The sequence below is a fragment of the Mustela erminea genome, chromosome 7, assembly GCF_009829155.1.
Source record: "Mustela erminea isolate mMusErm1 chromosome 7, mMusErm1.Pri, whole genome shotgun sequence".
NCBI lineage: Eukaryota > Metazoa > Chordata > Mammalia > Carnivora > Mustelidae > Mustela > Mustela erminea.
In genome coordinates, this window is record NC_045620.1 from 125,001,258 (window position 1) to 125,008,622 (window position 7,365).

Here is a 7,365-nt window from a genome sequence, read left to right on the forward strand (position 1 = left end):
TGAAGGCTAGGACGTAGAAGGAAGAGAGAGAATATGGATAGAACACAAGCACAGATAGACTTCATACAGATACATTCTATTAAAAAAGCAAAACCAACTAATAATTCAATTACATTTGGATATGGCAGTTTTTCACCAAAACAAAACCATTGAAGAATATGATAACATTTAGGAAAACTCATGAACAAATGAGACATTGAAAAAGGAAAAAAAAAAAAAAAAAACAAGAGAAAATACCACCTTTTATTTATACACACTCTGGATATTTTAAAGATTATTTTTTTATGACCAATAAAAGACTGAATCCCACAATACTTGTGAAAAGAAAGCAGGCAGGGTATTTTTATCACAATTTATGGATAAAGAAACAGTTTCAGGGTCCAAGGTTATGCAATAAATAAGGAGTTCCCCTCTGAAGCAATTAGGCCTACGGAAAAAAATGATCAACAGAGTCTAGAAGGTTGGTGTTTTTTTGTTTTCTTGTTTTTTTCTAGACTGGGCGATCCTAAATTCAATCCAGAAAAATACATTAGGGTAAAGCAAATCAGTGGAAGAAAAGAAAAAGAACGTTTCTTTTTTTCTTGAAATTAATTAAATGCAACTGCAGTTATCATAATCTGAATATGCAAAATCTGAAATTAGCCTGTACTAGAAACTCACAGTACCAATTTGGATTTATAAGACTTATAAAACAGTGAAACCTGTTTTTGTACTTTTAGATTAATATGCCAACTTTCTTTTCTTAAGTTTACAATAATTGAATAAATAGATGTCTATTAAAATAGAATGATATGGTGATGTTCATTATATACTTTTAGGGAAAAATATGAAATGAAATGTGATTCTGTTCCTGTTTAAAAATACATGTATTTACTTATATTTAGCATTCAACAATAGCAAAAAAGTCGGAAATTGCAACATGAACCTTTTTTCAGCTTTACTGAGGTGTAATTGACAAAATTTTAAGATATTTAAAGTGTACAATGTGCTGATTTGATATATGTAAACATTGTGAAAAAAAACACAAACATTTAATAGCAGCAGCTATCTAGGAGTGAAGGGATGATGGGTATTTTTTTCTCACATATTTACCTGTGTGTGTGTGTGTGTGTGTAAGAATGTTTAAATTCCACTCAGCAAATTTCAGTTACACAATACAGTGTTATCAGTGATGGTCACCATATTATACATTAGATCCTCAGAACTTATTCATTGTGTAACTGAACATTTGTACCTTTACCAACCTCTGTCTACTTCCCCCACCTAAAGTTTCTGGCAACTACTTTTCTACCCTTTGTTTCTATAAGCTCGATTTTAGTTTAGATTCCAAATATACATAATACCATGTAGTATTAGCCTTTCTCCATCTGGTTTATTTCACTTAGCATAATACTCTCCAGTTTCATATATGTAGTTGCAAATGACACAATGTTGTTCTTTTTCAAAGCTGAACAATACGTGTGTGTGTGTGTGTGTGTGTGTGTATTTATATAATTATATATTATTTATTTTTATAATTAATAAATAATTATCTAATATTAAATTAAATTCAACTAAAATACAATTTAAAAATTTTAGATCAACTTTTTATAATTTTTAAATATTTTTTTTAAATAATTTTTAAAAGTTTTAATTAAAAAATTAAAAAAATGGGGCACCTGGGTGGCTCAGTGGGTTAAAGCCTCTGCTTTCGGCTCAGGTCATGATCCCGGGGTCCTGGGATCGAGCCCCACATTGGGCTCTCTGCTCAGCAGGGAGCCTGCTTCCCCCTCTCTCTCTGCCTGCCTCTCTGCCTACTTGTGATCTCTCTCTCTGTCAAAAAAATAAATAAAAAATCTTTAAAAAAATTAAAAAATAAAAAAATTTAAAAAAATTTAAAAAATAATGCACTTCATTGGTTATTAGAATTCCTTTCATAGGTATTCATTATGGAGCCTTCTTTTCCTTTGCAACAAATTGCTGAGAACTGCCCCTGAAAAGCTGAAGTTTTTTTGGGAAATTAGGAGAGAAAGAAGGAATACCTTTGGACCCAGAACTCCAAATCCTTCCTCAGATTCAAAACTCAGCCATCCTATTTACTAGTTTTGTGCTTCAGGCAAGCTTTTCAACATTTCTGTGCTTTAAGTTACAGAACTGTAGTGCCTATCTCCTAGGTTCAGTGACAAGTACAGTGCAGAGTACTTAGTGATCACGAATAGACGCCCAGTTTCATTATCAGTTGGCATGTCTGACAACTTGACTGCAAGCCCAAGACAATGGCAGTTCTGAGGAGAACAGAGAAAGATGCTGCATTAATAATTCATAAAATGAACGTAATGGCAAATAAAAGAAGCTTTAAACAATGTTGGTATTTAATATCTCATTTATTACACAATTTAGTTCTAGCATTTCTAGTATTGGTTTCAAGCAGCTTAGTGATGACACCAAAGACTCAGGAGTTCAGTTATCTTCAAATATTATTTGTTCCGTGCATGATGCATGTTGCAGCTCTATACAGAAAGCAGATGGTGGAAACCAAATTATCTATAAGGAAAAATTTTCCTAGGAACATTACCTCATCCCTCTTCATCCCAAAGATTTTACTTTATGCCTCATTGGCCAGAAATGGGTTGTGTTGTGCAGCCACCCATAATTGTGGAAGGATCCAGAAAGCAAAAATACTGTAAAAGAGAACAGGAATTCATTATTCATTCTCTCAGACTGGGCACATTGTTTTCTGAACAGAGTCGAGGTGTCCTGAGCATGGTTAGAGGAGGATGAGTGGGTCACTCTGAGTGTGCAGTGATTGTTACCCTGGGAGCTGGGTATTCAATGGTGGACATGGCCTATGAATGTCACATCATTAACACGGTGGCATATTTGGTTTTGCCTCTTGGAAAAGGTATTGCAAATGTTACTCTTTATAATATAGCTCAACTTGTATAACTAGCTGTAAATTCTGGGCAAGGCATACTTCTAGGTGGTATGGAAAAGTATTTGCAATTAAATGTATGCTTTTAATACTAGTGCTGCCCATCTGATGATCAGTGTATCTCAGAGGAGTTTATAAAGAACTTTGGGGGTTTTGGTGGGGACCTTTTTTTTTTTTATTTCCTTGCTTAGGTTTTAGCGTGAAGACTAAACTTTCTTAATTGATTTTATTACTTGTTTCACCAAAATCTCATTTTGCAATGCTTTGCACATTACCACATAGTTTCAGAGCCCGAAATTATCCCTGATTTAGATTTATGGGAAGAGTTTGCATATTTTACAAACATGGATTTTCTTCTAGTTCTACCAAAGTGCATTTATTTTGTGTACAAACAATATATCTGTTTTGGAATGCTTTTATTTAAATTCTAATGATTTATGGGTACTGTAACAGTTTGGCTGCCCATGTAGCATTTTATCTGGCCCTTTCTAGAACCCTAACCCTTAATTGGGCAAGACTATACTGCAGAAGCTCGTTGATCACTATCTTTTGGCTTCTGTATTATCTCTAGGTGGGGGGGAAGGGGGTTTTTGTTTGCTTTTATTATTTCCTTCAACTCTCTTGCTGGTTATTGCATCCCTGTATCATTTTGAAATTTATAGTCTATTTAATAGCATTTTTATTTTTTTATGATTATGTCAGTCTTACCCATAAGAGGGTCTTAGGGAATATGTTTTGAGTTTCTTTCAATAGCAACCACATCTAGAAACTACCTAACTGAATTATGAGTTTTATTTTTTTACCAGAGGGAGCTATGAAAAAGAAATGATTTTAGATGTAGATTATAATAATAATTTGGAGGCATCTTTATGATGTGTGAGTTTCATATGACTCTCAAGCCTGGTGCTCCTTTGATTATTATTGTTCTAATAGAACACTGCAAAACTTCTAAACGTGTCCACTAACAACCTCCACTTCAGGGGTAGGTGCAAGGAAGTGGGGCGTGCTTAATACCGAATCATTCACCAAAATGTCAAGAACAGTTTGATCAAACTACCCCAAAGGGCAGCACAATCTGGTGTTTCTTCTTCAGAGATTAGGTGTTTACAAGGACTAAAACACTAAGCTATCATTATTGGGGGGGAGGAGATAATTTATTGGAAGGATAAGGGGATGTTTCAGGGAAGCGCAAAGTCCTCTTATGCAAAACCAGATCGAGGAACTAGTTATCCAGGAACAAGGCATCCTCCTATCTGACCCTCTCGCTTACAGAAATGTGAGAGTGGGTCCTCCTCATACATGGATACAGACATATAATGGTAGATTAAGACTTCATAATTAGTCACAATTAAAAATATATATACCATGTCCCAGACCCCCTTCCACATGCGTTACCTATATTGGCTCATTGGATAATGAGCCAATGACCCTATGAAAGACTAAAATGATCAGGGAGAAGTTAAGTAACTAGCTTAAGGTAGCATCTACTGGTAAATAATAAAAAGTAGAGACCTGATTGGACCCCAGCTACCCAGCTTCAGACATGAGCTCTGAATTTCTGAGAAACACAGTGTGTTTGGTCAGTCTGGGTGAACAGCGCAGTTGACTATGAAGAGCGCAATGGGGTCAGATTGTTCGGACCTAGGCATCTAGGTCCTCACTGTGGTGAGGACAGATCTTATAGAGGGGATATGACTAAGTCCCTTGCAAAAGCTGTCTCTTTATAATTTATAACTGATAATAAAATATCCACATCTGGGGAGGTCATTCACACGGTTTCCAGTACTTTTCCATATGTATCAATTATTAATTTTAAATCAACTTACTCTATATTTCCTCAAGAACAATTTTTAAAATACAAATTAATGGCAATGCATACACTTTCTAACGTCATTTTATTTGTCTTTTTTGCATCCATTTCTCTCGAGATTAAATTTAGAAACCAAATAAACACAATGAAGATTTAGCAGTCTAAAGTTACCATTGAAGATAATAGCTAAAATTAATTACCTTATTTAATCCTCACAACAAATCTACGAGGCAGAATCAATACTATCCTCATCTTAACAATGAAGAAACTGAAGCAAAAAAGCTCAAATGAATGATCCAGGTCTCATAGTTAGAAAGTTGTCACTTCTGTGTACAAACAATATATCTGTTTTGGAATGCTCAGGACCTGGAACCCAGGTCCAAATCAAGTCTGAGCACAGGACCTGAACTTTAAACAATTATACTACATTAACACGTGCCTGTTTTTACTTACTTCAGCCAGTATTTGGGGAGGGGGGGCAGGCCCCCATCTAAAAATACCATAGCAGTCTGAGACATAAAAGTGGTTCATAGAGCAAGATCTTTCCATGTGTATGTGCATCTGCTCACCCTCAGAAGAAGTACTTGCCATGAATCTTCACAACGTCATGCACATCTGGCAGCACTTGCCTCATCTCAGAGAAATCTGGGAGCTGGAAGCAGTTTACCTTTGTGGCTGAGATGGGAGACAGGTCTGAATTCAGGCCACTGAGATTGGAATGCTAACTATATTTCTTAAGCGCTGTGCAAATTTGAGCAAAGAACCAAACTGCTCTACACTTCATTTTTTAAATCTGGGTGTTGATGCCTACCTCCCAATTTTGTGAGGACTAAATGAGGCATGATACACACTGAGTTAATTTGGCTGCTAAGTTTAGGGCATCCTTGTTGCTTAGTCTCAACTGCCTCCTGTCTCTTCCTTTTCTCCACCTACCATGGTCCACACTGGCCCTTGCACACCCTAGCATTAGATCTACTTTAATTGTGTGGCTCTTCAGTCTGCTGTCCTGTGTATCTTCTGCTGTCAAATTGTAGCTTCTGTAATAAATGAGTGAAACACAAGAACTCGTAAATCTCCCTGATTTCTCTGCATAGGAAGGCTCAAGAGGCAATACTGTGATATTTTAACTGGTCTTTATATTTGCAGAAAGCCAAAGAAATCATCATCTACTAGAAATAGCTTCCAAGGAGAATCCAGCAGAAAAGAGAGATGTTAGGTCATCTCTGGCTTTTTGAGAGAACTATGAAACATATTCAGCCATCATTGATTTTTTGTGGGTGGAATATTTAGGAAATATGACACTTTATGTTCTAAAATTGTATTCTATGATCAGAATCTGTGAAGTCTTTTTTTTTTTTAAGATTATTATTTATTTATTTGACAGACAGAGATCACAAGTAGGCAGGCAGAGAGAGAAAGGGGGAAGCAGGCTCCCTGCTGAGCAGAGAGCCTGAAGCAGGGCTCCATCCCAGGGCCCTGAGATCATGACCTGAGTCGAAGGCAGAGGTTTTACCCCACTGAGCCACCCAGGCACCCCACAGAATCTGTGAAGTCTTAAATCTGCATTAATAATAATATAGATCTAATTTCTATTGTTCTTGGATTTTGTAGAATACTCTTTTTATATTATTATTTTTATATTATTTATATTTTGTTGAATACTCTTTTATATTATAAATTTTTCCATCAACCCTTACAAAAATGAATGAAATATTTGTTATGATCCCTATTTTATAGATGGGAAAATTGGTTTCCAGAAAGATTAATGGCTTCTCACTTCGTTGTTCAAACCAAGGGCCCTCATGCCTTGCAGCATATGGCTTGACAGCAAAGAGTTTGGAATCAAAGGGACAGGTTTTCATCTGAGCTTGCTGGGTAGCAAAAATAAAGATAGTAACACCACCTTCCTAAATGGGAAATGTGTTTGGCTGCAAGCACCAGAAAGCCAGTTTACAGAGATAGAACTGAGTTGGGGATTATAAATCTCAGACAAAAAGAAATGTGGACCCTGTCAACTGCCAGGACTGGTTTCCTCCTTTGACAGTGTTGTTGACAACCAGTCTGCAGTTGCCTTGGCTTTTCCCTATCCTTGCCCCCTCTTCCATAGCTTCAGGCATGCTGCCTGGGGTCTGGGGTAGAAATAAGAAGGATGAAATTTTCACTATCTCTGTTTCATAGACAAAGCAAAGGTTTTCTTCCTAGAGCCTCCCCATGGACATTGCTGCTCTGCTACAGTGTGTCCTGTTACATGGCCACCACCAGCTGCAAGGGACTCTGGGAAAAAGAGTGTTGACCTTGGGGCTGGCAGTGGTGTTGCCCACAACTAGAATTGGGTCATTATTAGTAAAAAATGGGGGGTGGATCTTAGCAGGGACTGCAAGTGTGTCTATTTCAGATAGCTTTTAGACATATTTTATTCAGTATATATCTTCTTGTTATAGAATAGGTAAGTAATAATTAATATTATAGGTAGTGACCTTTATAAGATTAATAATCATATGATGGGAGCATTGTTTTTCTTTTCCATAGCAAAAAGCACCTTTGAAAGAAAAATGGTAGTTGCTAATAATTATCAAAGTTGAATGTTACCTCATATTTTTATATTGTGTTGAATTCTTAATCTCTTTCAATTTGTTTTAGCCTC